We start from the raw sequence: 18,441 nt of genomic DNA on the forward strand, positions 1-18,441 counted from the left end.
AAATATGTATAAATTACGGTTTATCAAATACCCCCACACTTAAGCATTTGCTTGTCCTTAAGCAAAATTCTCAACTCATAATCAAAATAATTCTTTTCAACTTATAATTTCTATCAATAATAACTCAAAATAATGCATAGGTAATCATACATTGAGAATTCAACTAAAAGAACATCAAAGTTTTAATTATTCCAAGTTGAGCATTTTATTCTGAAAACATAGGTATCTCCTCTCTTCTAAGTAATTACCTTTATTCAAAATGTCATAGAGTTTTACATACTCACTAAAGATTCACTCAAATCAATTGAGGTGTTTAAGGACAATAAATGAAGCACTCAATAGTCAATAATGAAAAGTCATTACCATAGGCTTGCACGAAAATCAAATCTCCACCACTATAATTTGAGATGATACATCAATCAAAAGGTCTTTAGAGGGTTGTAATGAGGCTTGGTTAGGGGGTGTGGTCACAAGCTGAAAGAAAAGGTTAGAATCGAGATTGACTTGAAAAATTGTCTAACTAGAAAAATAGCTAGTCATCAATTGCATACAACAGAGCTTTTCTCAGAATATGGAATTTAACTTCTTTAGCTCAAATGATTACTACTATTAAGATGTATACATTTTTTTAAGAACAGGTTAAATACAAAGTAGAATAAAACTTAGCTAAGCAACTATTTCAATTCCAATCTCGACAAAAAGTAGGGATCAAATTAATTTAGGGGATTTCAACAATAATGGGTTAAGGGTTAATATTAAGGGTAATACAAGAAATGGTTTTTTAGCTTAACGAGGTTCACTAAGGGTTAATCGTGGAGGTAGGCTTTTCATGGCATGAGTGGGTTAATCTTAAGTGCCTTTCTCATTTTGATAAATCAAATCAAATGGTGTGGTCTTGACATGTATAATTAAGCAAGTTCTAGAATAACAATTCAATACTGATGCACTCAAAGCAATAATAAAAGTGAGCATAAAAGAATTAATAGATCAAAAAGCTCAAAAATCTCACAAAAATTATGGCTTTTTTATGTTTAAAACTTCTGAATTCCAACTCAAAGTAATATCTCAACTTTAGGGAAACAGCCTAAAATTTTAAATTCTTAAAAATCAACTTATCATGATTGATTCTCTAATGTCTTAAGGTTTAAACAATCAATGCATAAATGCCTATGTTTTAATTCAAGATATATTAATCAAAATCATAAATCAATCAAAATTTATCCTAAATACGATATGAGAGATTTTCAAGAGAACAAGGCAGTCATTTAGGGATTTTTCTGATAATGAAATAAATACCGCCACACTTAAGACGTACATTGCCCTCAATGTACAAAGATAGAAAGGAAAATATAAATTTGTAATCATAAGATAGGGGGAGAAGTGAAACTTCCTGTATGATGAATTCCTCGAACTGGAGAGTATTCGGTGTGAGAGTGGAGGACGATACTCCGGCGGTGGTAGAGGTTCATTAATCCATAGGTCGATGACGTGCCCGTGCGACATACACCATAAAAAATAGGCGTCGTGAGTGTTGATGACGCCAGTGCTCTCTGGCCTTCCTGTAATTGTGTGAGCCAAAATGGCGTGCAGGTACCTCAGAGATGGAGGGAGAGCCAATGCCTTGGAGTGGCTAGGATTGTAGGTGGCCCCACCTGGTACTAGTACATCCCAGCACCGTGAATGAGAACGATGGATATGGTGGTTAAGAGTATCTAAGTCATTCTCCTCCATGAATTCCTCCGTATATAAGCCAAGTGCTGTACTGAATTCTGGGACACTGAGCTGGAGAACTAATCCACCTAGGCAAAATTGTACCATGCCAAGATTATCGTAGTTCGTTATCACGGTCTGAAGATGAAATGTAGAGCATAATTCCATTATAAGCTCGAGATACGTCGACTCGATGACCCCAAAGAAAAGCTCCCAAGGGTCGGTGGTTAGGAGGGCCAGAATCGCATCAGCCAACTGAACTTGTTCTAATGCAGCCCAGTCGATGCAGCGGCTCGTAATTAAAGGTCAGGCCCAGAGTATTTGGAAGAGTTCTTCTTGGGCCCGATGGGGAACCTCAGGAAAGGGTGATAAACTTTCGCGGTCGGACCCGAGGAAGATGATGCTCCCTTCCTTTTTTGAAGCAGGGACAACAGCCTTTTTACCACGTGAAAACGACATTGTATACCTGCAAGTGGAAAAATCAATTCGTCTTGATGAGTAGACAAGGAAAAAAAGATGCGACTAAATTCGAAGAGAAAAATGCATAAATATGTACAGCCACAACTATAAAGTTTAACTAAAACAATAAGTTCAATGACCTATTTTTATGGCATTAGCATGGTGATATAAGTAAACATGGTAAAGAATGGAATGCAGCATACTATATGAATGAATAGAAATGTCAACACAAGAAGCATGAAAATTTCAACTATCCTAACCATGAATATACACTTTTAATTAATTAAATGGAGTGGAGAAATCATGTAATGAGTAAGACGTCGACCATGAAAAAGATGATAACTTTTTCTATAAATGAAATTTGTGTGATAGAAAGATGAAAATAACATGAAAAATATAGATTACTATGATAAATAGCATTATAAATCAGTGAAATAAAAGAGAAAGGAGTAAACAAACACTAAAGGAAAGAGATTGGGTGTCGAGAATAAAGTTGGGAGCGACGCACGGGCATGGTAGGGAGGGCGCTTGGACTTGCAGGGGCTAGGGTTAGGGTTTTTGGGTGAAGAAAAAAATGAATAGTGCAGCCTATTTATAGATTTTGGGGCACACGGCCATGGAGGACGCCCGTGTTCCCCAATTTTTACCCGTGTGACTCGTGAATTTAGAATTTGGGTGCGTCTGAACATTTAGTCCACTCCCGTGTTGCTTGGGCATATGGTTGAACACTGCCGTGTCGCACGACCGTGCCTGGCTTCGTTCACTTCTTCCACGCCTGTGTATGTAGGCCCACGCCCGTGTTAGTTTAACAGGTTCGACCACGGGTGCTTGGTACGGGCGTGTCGAACGCCCGTGTTGATTTGACAGGTTCAGTCACGGGTTCTAGACACGGGCGTGTCGCACGCCCGTGTTGTTTTGGCATGTTCGCCCACGGCCATGTCGCACGGCCGTGGTGAGTGATCGTAGCTCGTGTTGCGAAAATCTTTACGTTGTTTTCACACGACTGTGTGCTTGGCCGTGTCTATGTGCAAAAGCCTGTATTGAAGATCTCTGTTAGTAAGTTAGGTGTTAAATTCTAAAATTTAAAGAAGTTAATACAATTAGTGCTCGGGTTGCCTCCCGAAAAGCACTTATTTATAATCTAAGCTCGACTTACATTTCCATTGAATGGCCATGGTGGTTCAAGAAGTTTATACTCCTCATTCCTGCTATCATTCTCATCAAAATAAGGTTTTAGAAGGGTGTTGTTTACCTTAAAAGTGCCGAACTTAGGATGACTTACCTCGACTGTACCGAATGGGAAAATGCTAAGTACCGTCAGAGGAATTTCTTCATTCGGTGTGGTAGTGATAATGTGAGGATCTACGGCATCTAATAAGACATTATATCCAACCTGAAGTTGATGTGGAAAGGTGTTGAGCTCATTCTGGCATAGTTTTGGTTTATCGTGTGTTCTCGGTTTATGCGTTCGCCATTGTAGCCTTCGATCTTCATGAAGAGGTCTTCTGCTACTGCTTGAGAATGATTCGTGTGCTTCCTTCAGTACCATATTGTCAATTTTGGTAGAATGGGTTAAAAGATCACCTTCAATTTTCGATGTGTTGCCAGAATTACGTGCTTGAAGGGTGATTGTTTCGTCTCCCACACGGAGTGTGTGTTCACCTGTGCCAACATCAATAATCGTTTTAGCAGTTGCTAAAAAGGGCCTTCCTAAAATCAAAGGAGTGTTGCTATCTTCCTCTATGTCTAAAACAATGAAGTCAACGGGAAATATAAATTTATCGATTTTAACTAACACATCTTCAATAATACCCCTTGGAAATCTATAGTTTTATCTTCTAATTGAATGTTCATCCTATTTTGTTTGGGTTTCCCAAGACCTAATTATTTGAACATTTTGTAGGGCATGACGTTAATATTAGCCCCTAAATCAACTAATACATTATTAACATCTGAACTACCAATTAAGCAAGGAATCGTAAAACTCCCTGTATCTTTTAGTTTGTTAGGTAGTTTATTCTGGAGAATAGCTGAGCAAACTGCGTTTAGCTCCACATGCGATGCCTCGTCCAACTTCCGCTTATTTGCTAAAAGCTCCTTTAAAAATTTCATTGCGTTTGGCATCTGCGATAGGGCTTCAATAAACGGTAAGTTAATGTGTAATTTTTTTAAGAGTTTAAGGAATTTACCAAATTGTTCATCTGAGCGGTCTTTCCTTGTTGCGTTGGGGTATGGCACACGAGGTTTATATTCGACATTCACTGATTTATTTTTACTATGACCTACCTTATCTTGATCTCTACTCACCACAGTTTCTTGCTTCGGTTCTGGCTTAGGCTCAACGAATTCTTCTTCATCCTGAACATTAACCGTGTTGAGCTGTTCCCTTAGGTTGGGTTCAGCATTACTCGGTAAGCTACCCTGTGGTCGTTTGGAGATTAGTTTGGACAGCTGGCCTATTTGCATTTCGAGCCCTTGGATTGATGCTTGTTGATTCTTAAGTGCTGTCTCGGTATTCTAGAAACGAGTTTCTGACACCGATATAAACTTTGAGAGCATCTCTTCAAGGTTCGGCCTCTTTTCCTGTTGGTAGGGTGGTTGTTGGTAGCCTGGAGGTGGTCTCTGATTTCCTTGGCCTCCCCATGAGAAATTTGGGTGGTTCCTCCAACCTGCATTGTAAGTGTTACTATATGGATTGTTTTGAGATCGAGAATTATTACCCATGTAATTTAACTGCTCGTTATCCATGTTGTGGCGATATGGTTAGTATTCCGAATTGCTTGATCCACCTCCACTTACTTCGCACTGCATTACTGGATGAACCTGTGAAGAACTAAGAAAACCATCAATTTTCTTATTCAAAAGTTCTACCTGATTAGAGAGCATAATGACCGAATCGACGTTATAAACACCGACAGTTTTTGTTGGCTTTGTCCTTATGACTTGCCACTGATAGTTATTCAGTGACATCTCCTCTATAAACTCATAAGAATTCAGGTGTTTTATTATTGATGGTTCTGCCAGCAGTTGCGTCAACCATTTGTCGAGTCGAAGGATTCAAGCCATTATGGAATGTTTGAACTTGCAACCATAGGGGTAATCCATGGTGAGGACACCTTCGCAGTAGGTCCTTGATCTCTCCTATGCATCGTAAAGAGTTTCTAAGTCCATCTGCACAAACGAAGAGATATCATTACGTAATTTAGTCGTTTTAGCCGGTGGAAAAATTTTAGTAAAAAATTTCGATCATTTTTTCCCAAGTAGCAATTGACCCTCGTGGTAACGAGTTCAACCACTGTTTAGCTTTGTTCCTCAATGAAAAAGTGAATAACCGAAGATCAATGGAATCATCAGAAACACCATTAATTTTAAATGTATCGCATAGTTCCAAAAAGTTTGCTAAGTGAGTGTTGGGATCCTCATCCTGTAAACCATCAAACTGAACAAATTGTTGTATCATTTGAATAGTGTTAGGTTTTAGTTCAAAAGTATTTGCAGCTATAGCAGGTCTAATGATCGCGATTTTCGTGACAGGTAAGTTTTAAATATTTATAATTAATCGTTCTTGAAACTAACTATTATCACGATGCAGGCAAGTGTACCTATCGAACAGTAGTATAGTTTTAGCAAGACCGGATTGTCGAACCCAATGGAACTAAAAGTACTAGTAACGACTGTCTTTTTATTATCTAGCCTAAGAATAAGGGAGTTTTTTTAACTAATTAACTAATCTAATGTAACGCCACTTACCCGTATCCAAGGCTGGAACAGGGTACGAGGCATTACCAGACTTAACCATACACAAAGGCGAAAACTGGGCCATAAATTTTCATTTAATCCAAAACTTCTCAAACACATGCATATCGCCCCTTAAACATCCATGTCCAAGGCAACATTACTTATCTCCGTATTACATATTTAATTCATAATCCATAGGCATGCATTCAACTTACAGGATATATTACTAATCATGCATAACAAACAACCTAACTATATCATCACATCACAAACATAAGACATAACATGTTTAATTAAACTTACAAACCATAATGAATAAAGGTCATATCTCATGACCATATATGATAGCTCAATGCAGATCAAAACGGTTGTCCAAAGTCATAATAATAATACATATCACAAACTAACTTCCTATACATGCCACTCACTTGATATTTCTAATATTTGAATTAATTCTCCCAAAAGAGATAGCTTGATAGTGTGATTCTGCCTCCAACGATCTCCAACCCCGAGCCGACCTTCCAAAACTAAAGAAGTGGAGAGGAAGGGGTAAGCTTTACGCTTAGTAAGTCCATATGAAATTCATAAGCAATTACCATCATGCTTTTCTAAGATAAAACACCAAAATTGTACAATTTACACATGTTCAGGTTAAGCTGTTTTACCAAGTTACAATTACTAAATCATTTATATCTAGCGATATGAAACTCCAAATTAATTTTTTATAATTTTCCTTGAAACTACACTCATATACCTTTCTTCCATAAAATTTTCAGAATTTTTAGTTTAGCCAATTAGTACAATTTATTCATTAAATTTTCCCCTATTTCAGTTTTCAGCTACTCTAACCTCTGTTCACTACGAATCAGTTTTCTTTTTGTACAGAACTCAAAGCGCTATGCCATCTATTTATCTTAAAAATAGACTCAATAAGGAATCTATATATGTAAAGAATAACTCCTAATTATTTTTGTACAATTTTCAGTGAATTTATAAAATAAGAACAGGGGATCTTGAAGTCATTCAGACTCTGTCTCACAACAATTTAAATATCTCATAACATAAAGTTCAATTGCATGTACCGTTTCCTCTATGTGAAACTAGACTAATTTATATTTAATTTCATATTTTATTAAGCCCTTAAATAAATTTTCACAATTTATGGTGAATTTCCAAAGTTGCACCACTGCAGTAACCCAAAACTGTCAAGGCTGAATTTACTCATTCACCACTATTATTCACCAAATCCATACAATATCATTTCATCCATCATGGTAAGAACACATAATTATGCTTCATAAGCATGGACTCATAATCACAAGGTCATCACAAAAGCATTCTCATGATCATTCTTACCACACAATTACAATATATCAAGTTCTCTACTCAAGAGTTTACGCACATACCTGTTCATCGTACTCATTTCACAACACTTACCAACATGTCTCTTTCATCTGGAGTATTTCACTTCGTTCACTTGAGATTTACCCATTGAACACATCAGAATATAATTCAGATACACGACATCAAGCTACCATAATTTCACCCATATTGAACTCGGAACGCAACTCAACGAACTTGGGTGTTCACATCCATAATGAACTCGGAACACAACTCAACGAGTTTGGATGCTTGCATCCATAAGTGAATTTGGAACGCAACTCAATGAGTTCAGATGCCTCATAATTCTCACTAACTCAGAAGGCAACTCAACGAGTTCGGATCTCAATTTCCTAGTGACATGTCACTTGTATCCTAACCTATTCGTAAGGTTCAAACGGGCTCTTTCCTCGATCATACGCCTTTGCCATCTTTCTCATGATGTCAATATCGATACTCCGGTGGCAACTCATATTTTTCAAGTATTCCACATAATTTGTATAGTAATTCAACAATAATCATAGAATGCAACAATTCGTAAACAATAATCATCATACAATTATAAAGACATCAACAACATATAGTAATGTTACACCATTTACATAATATCAAATTATTCACATATATGTATACTTATAATTCATATAATATCATAACATTAACATTAAAATACACATTGCATTATTAAAATCATAAGAACTTACCTCGTATGCGAAAATGGTTATTTTTACCATTTTGTCCACAACTTGGTATTTTACCGATTTTAGCCCGAATTTCAATTTTCCTTGCTCTGTCATTTCAAATATAGCCTAATTAGGACTAATATTATTCAAATCAACCAAAAATCATATTTTAGAAAAATTAAAATTTTGCCCCTAAACTTTCACATATTTACACTTTTGCCCCAAATCTCGTAAATTAAAATTCATCCCATTTTCTTATGTTTTATGACATGATGATCATTTTTCCCTTTTATAGCAACATCCAATTCTCACTCTAACATGTACTTATGAACATTTGGTATTTTTACCGATTATGTCATTTTACTCGTTTTCACGTAAAATCGCTTAGCAAAAGTCATTTATCTAATACCAAACCTTCATTTTCTAACATTAGACATCAAAATACTTGCATATTATTCATGGGTAAATTTTTAGACATGAACCTTAGCTCAAATTAATGGTAAAAATAAGTAGAATAAGTTACCGGGATTTCAAAAATGTAAAGAACTTTAAAAACGGGGCTAGGGAGCACTTACAATCGAGCTTGGGAGTTTGAACAAACCCTAACCATGGCTAATTCTGGTAGAAATAGTTGGATGAAGAAGATGATAGCTAATTTGGCTTATTTTCCTTTTTAATTCTTTTAATTATTAGTTTACCAAAATACCCCTAACTTAAAAATATTTTATTACACCCATTTCATGTCCATTTTTGTCCAACAATTAACCAATGGTATAATTACCATTTAAGGACCTTTAATTTAAAAACTCATAACAATTTGACACTTCTAACATGTAGAACTCAACTTTTGCATTTTTTACAATTTAGTATTTTTGACTAAATTAAGTGCCCGAACGTCAAAATTTTCAAACGAAATTTTCACGAAATTATTATGTGAACTCATAGACCTTAAAAATATAATAAAAATAAAATTTTCATCATCAAATTTGTGGTCCCGAAAACACTGTACTGACTAGGCCCAAAATCAGGGTGTTACATCTAAGAATTCACAGAGAATGGAATTGGGGGATTACTTTTGGAAAACGATTGAATTAAGACAGTACCTAAGGGAAAATCCACCTAGATTGTACTTGTTATTCTGGCTCCGAATCGGATGATTTATTCATTTAACTTGTTCCATAGAGATCCCTAAGTTATGTTATTATCCCTATTCAAGACTAATAACACCTAATCCCTAGATTGAATAATTGAGACTTTTCTCTAATTAACACTCTAGGGTTGTATTAACTCGATCTATGGATTCTCTTATTAGGTTTCACCCTAATCTGGCAAAATCTTGTCACCCTATCTCTAGGCGCGCAAACAACTCCGCTTAATTATAACAAATGTACTCTTAAACAGGGTCTATTCCTCCCCTGAATAAGAGCTTATCTTGAATCAGTATCTTGGGATATCAAAACAAGAATTAAGAACACATAATTAAGAACAAGTTAAATATTTATCATACAATTCAGAAAATAATAACAAGATTCGTCTTAGGTTTCATTCCCTTTAGGAATTTAGGGGATTTAGTTCATAACTAAAAAGGAAAACATCTCAGAAGAATAACGAATACAAAACATAAAGAAAACCCAAAACTCCTGAAGGGAAATTGAGGGGAGATCTTCAGTCTTGATGGTGACTCCAGCTTCTGAGATGGATCAATCGACTTCCTTCGAGTAATTCCTTCCTTTAAGGCGTATTTATAGGCTTTAGAATGCTTAAAAACCCTCAAAATTAGCCTTTTTCGAATTGGACTCAACTTGGGCTCGGCAGGGACACATCCGTGTGAATCGTGCTTCGAATTTTCCAAATTGACACGGCCGTGTGGTCTGCCCGTGTGTGGAAGTCCAGGCCGTGTTGATTTTGTACTTTGGCCCATTTTTTTGTTTTTGGCCCGTTTCTCGTTCCTTTCGCTCTCCTATGCTCTCCTAAGTATAAAACATGAAATTAATGCATTACGAGCATTGAATTCACCAATTCTAAGGGAAAATCATCCATAAAATGCGTTAAGCATGGGGTAAAAATATGTATATATTAAGGTTTATCAAATACCCCCACACTTAAGCATTTGCTTGTCCTCAAGCAAAATCCTCAGCTCATAATCAAAATAAATCTTTCTCAACTTATAATCTCTATCGAAAATATCTCAAAATAATCCATAGGAAATCATACATTGAGAATTCAACTAAAAGAACATAAAAGTTTCGAACATTCCAAGTTGAGTATTTAATCATGCAAACATAGTTGTCTCCCTTTATCTAAGTAATTACCTTTGATTCAGAATATCACAAAGTTTCACATCCTCACTAAAGATTCACTTAAATCACTCGAGGTGTTTAAGGACAATAATTGAAACACTCAATAGTCAATAATGAAAAATTATTACCATAGGCTTGCATGAAAATCAAAACTCTACCACTATAAATTGAGATGATACATCAATCAAAAGGTCTTTAGAGGGTTGTAATGAGGCTTGGTTAGGGGGTGTAGCCACAAGCTAAAAGTAAAAGTTAGAATCGAGATTGAATTGAAAAATCACTTAACTAGAAAAAGATTTAATATCACTTACGAACAATAGAGCTTCTTATCAAATTATGGAATTAAATACTTAAGCTCAAAAACAAAAGATTACTACTACTAATATGTATACAATTTTTTTAAGAACAAGTTAAATTACAAAATAGAATAAAACATAGTGTTAAGGGTTAATATTAAGGGTAATACAAGAAATGGTTTGTTAGGCTCAAGAGGGTTTGCTAGAGGTTAATCGTTGAGGTAGGATTTTCATGGCATGAGTGGGTTAATCCTAAGTGCCTTAATCATTTTGACATATCAAATCAAATGGTGTGGTCTTGACATGCATAATCAAGCAAGTTCTAGAATAACAGTTCAATACTAACGCAATCAAAGCAACAATAAAAGTGAGCATGAAAGAATTAATAGATGCTCAAAAGGCTCAAAAATCTCACACAAATTATGGCTTTTTTATGTTTAAAACTTGTGAATTCCAACTCAAAGTAATACCTAAACTTTGAGGAAACAACCTAAGATTTTAAATTCTTAAAAATCAACATATCATGCCTGATTCCCTAATGTCTTAAAGTTTAAACAATCAATGCATAAATGCCTATGTTTTAATTTAAGATATATCAATCAAAATCATAAATCAATTAAAATTTAACCTAAATATGATATGAGAGCTTTCAAGAGAACAAGGTTGTTATTTAGGGATTTTTCTAATAGGGAAATGAAGTAAATACCCCCCACACTTAAGATGTACATTGCCCTCAATGTACAAAGATAGATATAAGAATATAGAAAAAAGATAAGGAGAGAAGTGAAACTTCATGTATGATGGATTCCTCGAACTAGAGTTTTAGAGAGTAATCAGTGCGAAAGTGGAGGAGGATACTCTGGCGGTGGTAGAGGTTCATTAGTCCATAAGTCCTGCGCCAAAAGAATATTATATCTAGTGGTAGCTATGGTCATGGTCGATCAGGACATGGTAGTCGTGGAGAACCGTTCTCGGTGGAGTTTTTAGTTCCTATGCGATGATGAGCTTAGAAGCTCTATATAACTGTGATAAAATAAGGAACTTTTTAGGGGATATTAGGAAGAATAATTACTCATAAAGAAATAACCAAAATTGATGATTAAAAAAAATAAAATTCTAAAGTCTAATAATAAAAAAATAAAAAGTAGTTTTAATAAAAATTAAAAACATAAAATAATAAATAAATGTTTTTAAACATCTTCATCGCTGGATGGTTCGCGAGGTGGGACTGGCAATGAGATGTGGAGGTGCTGACAAATCTACTGTAGAGTAGCATCAATGTTGTCAAATCGTTGAAAACACTGCTGCTCGAATCGAGTGAGGCACTCAGAGATGTTAGCATATGAAGCCGCCGCATGAACTGGACGAGAGGGTGGTGGTGGCTGAGACGGGGGGTCCTCGTGCTATGGAGGGACATCATCAGGAATGTCCTCGTAGGCCTCCTCCTCGGTAGATTGGGCGAGACAACATTGAGGAGGGTAGGTTCCTCAGCGCTTTTCGATTATCCTCATGCTAAGCATGCTCAAGATGCCTTGTTGAGACATCTGGCCAATGAGGGTTAAGGATGATTCTTGGACTGCGGTGCTGAGGAGCCCAAAGTGTCAAGCCAACCGAGTAACATAGGGGCCAATGGAGATGACCCCGTTCCTATGCCACTCCGTCTGGTGCTGAATCACGAGGGCAATGAAATAGGCAAGGTCGATAATGTGCCCGTGCGATATAGACCATAAAAAGTAAGCGTCATGAGTGTTGACGACGCCGGTGCTCTCTCGCTTGCCTGTAATCGTGTGAGCCAAAATGGCGTGTAGGTACCTCAGAGATGGAGGGAAAGTCGATGCCTTAGAGGGATAGGATTGTAAGTGGCCCCACCTGGTACTAGTACGTCCCAGTACTGAGAAAAAGAATAATGGATGTGGCGGTTGAGAGCATGTAAGTCATTCTCCTCTTTGAATTCCTCCATATATAAACCCAGCGCTGTACGGAATTCTGGGACGCTGAGCTGGCAGACTAATCCTCCTAGGCGAAATTGGACCGTGCCGGGGTCATCGAAGTTCATCATCACGGTCTGAAAATGAAATGTAGAGCATAATTCCATCGTAAGCTCGAGATGCATCGGCTCGATGATCCCAAAGAAAAGCTCCCAAGGGTCGGTGGTTAGGAGGGTCGAATCGCTTCAGCCAACTGAACTTGTTCTATAACAGCCCAGTCGATGTAGCAGCCCGCAATTAAAGGTCGGGCCCAGAGTATTTGGAATAGTTCTTCTTGGGGCCCGATGGGGAACCTCAAGAAAGGGTGACGAACTTCCTCGATAGGACCCGAGGAAGATGACGCTCCATTCCTTTTCTTTGAAGCAGGGACAGCGACCTTTTTACCACGTGAAGATGACATGGTACCTGCAAATAGAATCATCAAGTCGTCTTGATGAGTGGTCAAAGTAAAACGAGGACAATTTTTAAATAAAAATCATAATTTCAGCCACAACTACTAAAACTAACTAAAACAATAAGTTCAATGGCATACTTTTGTGGCACTAGCATGGTGATATGAGTAAAAATGGCCAGGAATTTAATGGAAATATACAGAGCATAAATTTAGCACATAGCATGGGTTGTAATGGTAAATAACAAAAAACAATTGAAAACTATGAATATTGATTTAGAATAGGTGAGTAAGGCATGAGAGTTTCATAAAAAAATATGTCATGGGGAATGAATGATAACTAATCTTAAAAGAAATGAAACTTGAATGATAGCATAGTGTGAGATACATGAAGATTATAGCATTAAAAATGCATGAAGTTAAAGGTAAAAGAGTGAACAAACGCTAAAAAATGGAAGAATAAGCGACAGGAATGAAGTTGAAAGCGGCACACGGACGTGGCGGAGAGGGCGTGTAGACTTGCAGCGGCTAGGATTAGGGTTTTTGAGTGAAGAAGACAATAAATAGTGCAGCCTATTTATAGATTTTGGGGCACACGGCCAGGTAACACGTCCGTGTTCCCCAATTTCAGCCTGTGTGATTCGCGAATTTTGAGTTTGGGCATGTCTAACATTTAGTACACGTCCGTGTTCCTTGGGGTATGGGTGCACACAGTCGTGTCGCACAGCCGTGTTTGGCGTTGTTCGCTTCTCCCACGCCCGTGTCAATCTAGCAGGTTTGACCATGGGTGCTAGACACGGGCATGTCGAACGCCCGTGCTGTTTTAACAGGTTCACCCACAGTTCTTCCACACGGGCGTGTCACACGCCCGTGTTGTTTTGGTAGGTTCGACCACGGCCATGTCGTACGGCCGAGATGTTTTATCGTAGCCTATGTTTGGGAAATTCGTTGCCCTATTTTCACACAGCTTTAAGCACACCCGTGTGCTTGGCCGTGTCTCTGTGGAAAACCTGTACTCAAGAGCTCCGTTAGTAAGTTAGGTGTTGAAGACTAAATTTTAAAGAAGTTAATACAGTTAGTGCTCGGGTTGTCTCTCGAGAAGCGTTTATTTATAGTTTAAGCTTGACTTACCTCTCCATTGAATGGTCATAGTGGTTCGAGGAGTTTATACTCCTTATTCTTGCTATCATTCTCATCAAAATAAGGTTTCAGATGGGTGTTGTTTACCTTAAAAGTGCCGAACTTAGGATGACTTACCTCGACTGTACCGAATGGGAAAATGCCAAGTACCGTAAGAGGGATTTCTTCATTCGGTGTGGTAGTGTCAATGTGAGGATTTGTGGCATCTAATAAGACTTTATCTCCAACCTTAAGTTGATGTGGGAAGGTGTTGAGCTTGTTCTGGCGTAGTTCTAGTTTATCATGCGTTCTTGGTTTATGCGTCCGCCATTCATCTAGCTCCTCGATTTGTAGCCTTCGTTCTTCATGAATAGATCCTCTACCATTGCTTGAGAATGGCTCATGTACTTCCTTTCAAACTCATTTCCTACAAAGTAGGTTGCACCATATTGTCAGTTTTAGTAGAATGGGTTAAACGATCACCTTTAATTTCTGATGTGTTGCCAGAATTGCGAGCTTGAAGGGTGATTGTTTCATCTCCCACACGGAGTGTGAGTTCACCTGTGCCAACATCAATAATCGTTTTAGCAGTTGCTAAAAAGGGCCTTCCTAAAATCAAAGGAATGTTGCTATCTTCCTATATGTCTAAAAAAATGAAGTCAATGGGAAATATAAATTTATCGATTTTAACTAGCACATCTTTAATAATACCCCTTAGAAATCTTATAGTTTTATCTTCTAATTGAATGTTCATCCTAGTCTGTTTGGGTTTCCCAAGACCTAATTGTTTGAACATTTTGTAGGGCATGACGTTAATATTAGCCCCTAAATCAGCTAATACATTAATAACATCTAAACTACCAATTAAGCAAGGAATTAAACTCCCTGTATCTTTTAGTTTGTTAGGTAGTTTATTCCGGAGAATAGCTGAGCAAACTGCGTTTAGCTCCACATGCGATGCCTCGTCCAACTTCCGCTTATTTGCTAAAAGCTCCTTTAAAAATTTCATTGCGTTTGGCATCTGCGATAGGGCTTCAATAAACTGTAAGTTAATGTGTAATTTTTTTAAAGGTTTAAGGAATTTACCAAATTGTTCATTTGAGCGGTCTTTCCTTCTCGCGTTGAGGTATGGCACACGAGATTTATATTCGATATTCACTATTTGTTTTTATTATGACCTACCTCACCTTGGCCTCTGCTTACCATAGTTTCTTGCCTCGGTTCTGCCTCAGGCTCAACGAATCCTTCTTCATCTTAAACATTAATTGTGTTGAGTTGTTCCCTTGGGTTGGGTTCAGTATTACTTGGAAAGCTACCTTGTGGTCCTTCAAAGATTAGTTCGGAAAGCTGGCCTATCTGAGTTTCGAGCCCTTAGATCAACACTTGTTAATTTTTAAGTGTTGTCCTAGTGTTCTGGAAATGAGTTTCTGACACCGATATAAACTTTGAGAGCATCTCTTTAAGGTTCAGCTTCTTTTCCTGTTGGTAGGGTAGTTGTTGGTAGCCTGGAGGTGGTCTCTGATTTCCTTGGCCTCCCTATGATAAATTTGGGTGGTTCCTCCAACCTGCATTGTAAGTGTTACTATATGGATTGTTTTGATATCGAGAATTATTACCCATGTAATTTAACTGCTCGTTATCCATGTTGTGGCCATAAGGTTGGTATTCTGAATTTCTTGATCCACCTCCACTTGCTTCGCACTGCATTACTGGGTGAACCTGTAAAGAACTAAGAAAACCATCAATTTTCTTATTCAAGAGTTCTACCTGATTAGAGAGCATGGTGACTAAATCGACGTTATAAACACTGGCTATTTTCGTTGGTTTTGTCCTCAAGACTTGCCACTGATAGTTATTCAGTGACATCTCCTCTATAAACTAATAAGCATCTTCAAGTGTTTTATTATTGATGGTTCCGCCAGCAGCTGCGTCAACCATTTGCCGAGTCGAAGGATTCAGGCCATTATGTAACGTTTGAATCTGAAGCCAAAGCGGTAACCTATGGTGAGAGCACCTTCTCAGTAAGTCCTTGTATCTCTCCCATGCATCGTAAAGAGCTTCTAAGTCCATCTGCACAAACGAAGAGATATCATTACGTAATTTGGCCGTTTTAGCCGGTGGGAAATATTTTAATAGAAATTTTTCGGTCATTTGATCCCAAATAGTGATGGACCCTCGTTGTAATGAGTTCAACCACTGTTTAGCTTTGTTTCTCAATGAAAAAGGGGAATAACTAAAGATGAATGGCATCATCAGAAACACCATTAATTTTACATGTCTTGCATAGTTTGAAAAAGTTTGCTAAGTGAGCGTTGGGATCCTTATCCTGCAAACCATCAAACTGAAGAAATTGTTGTATCATTTCAATAGTGTTAGGTTTTAGTCCAAAAGTATTTGCAGCTACAGCAGGTCTAACTATGCTTGATTCAGTTCCTGTTAAAGAAGGTTTAGCATAATCATACAGAGTGCATGGAGCAGGATTTTGATTAACTGCAATTACAGGAGGTAGCTGATTGTCTTGGTTTTCAGCCATCTCTTCGGTTGGGGGTTGAGTATCATCCTCTTGCTCGTTCCCTATGTATCTGAAGCTTCGCCTTATTTCTCTTTGGTTTCTACGAACTGTGCGATCGATTTCTTCGTCAAAAAGTAGTGGTCTTGACAGGTTCCTTCTAGTCATAAACTATAAAAACCTGCCAAGAGAAAGAAAAAGTAAATTAATAAATAATAATTAAATTAAATTAAATTGCAAGAAAAATAAATGGCTAATGTAATAAAAATTGAGAGTTTCTATTACATTAGTTCCCCGGCAACGGCGCCAAAAACTTGATCGTGATTTTCGTGACAGGTAAGTTTTAAATATTTATAATTAATCGTTCCTGAAACTAACTATTATTGCGATGCAGGCAAGTGTACCTATCGAACAGTAGTATAGTTTTAGCTAGATTAGATTGTCGAACCGAAAGGAACTAAAAGTACTAATAATGACTGTCTTTTTATTATTTAGCCTAAGAATAAGGGGGTTTTATTTTAAATAACTAATTAACTAATCTAAGAGTTCACAGAGAATGGAATTGGGGGATTACTTTTGGAAAACGATTGAATTAAGGCAATACCTAAGGAAAAATCCACCTAGACTGTACTTGTTATTCTGGCTCCGAATCAGACGATTTATTTATTTAATTTGTTTCGTAGAGATCCCTAAGTTATGTTATTATCCCTATTCAAGACTAATAACGTCTAATCCCTAGATTGAACAATTGATACTTTTCTCTAATTAACACTCTAGGGTTGCATTAAATCGATCTATGGATCCCCTTATTACGTTTCACCCTAATCCGGCAAAATCTTGTCACCCTATCTCTAGGCGCGCAAACAACTCTGCTTAATTATGACAAATGTACTATTAGGCAGGGTCTATTCCTCCTCTGAATAAGAGCTTATCTTGAATCAGTATCCTGGGATATCAAAACAAGAATAAAGAACACATAATTAAGAACAAGTTAAATATTTATCATACAATTCAGAAAATAATAACAAGATTCGTCTTAGGTTTCATTCCCCTTAGGTATTTAGGAGATTTAGATCATAACTAAAAAGGAAAACATCTTAGAAGAATAACGAATACAAAACATAAACAAAACCCTAAACTCCTAAGGGGAAATTGAGGGGAGATATTCAGTCTTGATAGTGACTCCAGCTTCTAAGATTGATCAATCGGCTTCCTTCGAGTAATTTCTTTCTTCCTCTCTGTACCCTTCTTTTTCTCTTCCTTTAAGGCGTATCTATAGGCTTTAGAATGCCCAAAAACCCTCAAAATTAGCCTTTTCTGAATTGGACTCAACTTGGGCTCGGCAGGGACACGCCCGTGTGAATCGTGCTTCGAATCTGCCAACTTGACACGGACGTGTGGTCTGCTCTTGTGAGGAAGTCCAGGCCGTGTTGATTTCATACTTTGGCCCATTTTCTCCGTTTTTGGCCCGTTTCTCGTTCCTTTCGCTCTCCTATGCTCTCCTAAGTATAAAACATGAAATTAAAGCATTAGGAGCATCGAATTAACCAATTCTAAGGGAAAATCATCCATAAAATGCATTAAGCATGGGATAAAAATATGTATATATTACGGTTTATCATCTAACTATGCTCGATTCAGTTCCTATTAAAGAAGGTTTAGCATAATCATACATAGTGCGTGGAGCAAGATTTTGATTAACCGCAATTGCAGGAGGTAGCTGATTGTCTTGGTTTTCAGCCATCTCTTTGGTTGGGGGTTTAGTATCATCCTCTTGCTCGTTCTATGTGTATCTTAAGCTTCGCCTTATTTCTCTTTAGGTTCTACAAACTGTGCGATCGATTTCTTCATTAAAGAGTAGTGGTCCT

The 18,441-nt window shown here is 37.3% G+C and overlaps 1 non-coding gene across 1 annotated transcript; it reads left to right on the plus strand.

Moving 5' to 3' along the window:
• Positions 1-16,060: 16,060 nt before the first annotated feature.
• On the plus strand, positions 16,061-16,167 carry LOC121217608 (small nucleolar RNA R71). Its single transcript, XR_005913756.1, has one exon. It is a non-coding gene; the product is annotated as a small nucleolar RNA R71 (small nucleolar RNA).
• Positions 16,168-18,441: the final 2,274 nt, after the last annotated feature.

This window comes from Gossypium hirsutum, chromosome A02 (genome assembly GCF_007990345.1).
Source record: "Gossypium hirsutum isolate 1008001.06 chromosome A02, Gossypium_hirsutum_v2.1, whole genome shotgun sequence".
Lineage (NCBI taxonomy): Eukaryota > Viridiplantae > Streptophyta > Magnoliopsida > Malvales > Malvaceae > Gossypium > Gossypium hirsutum.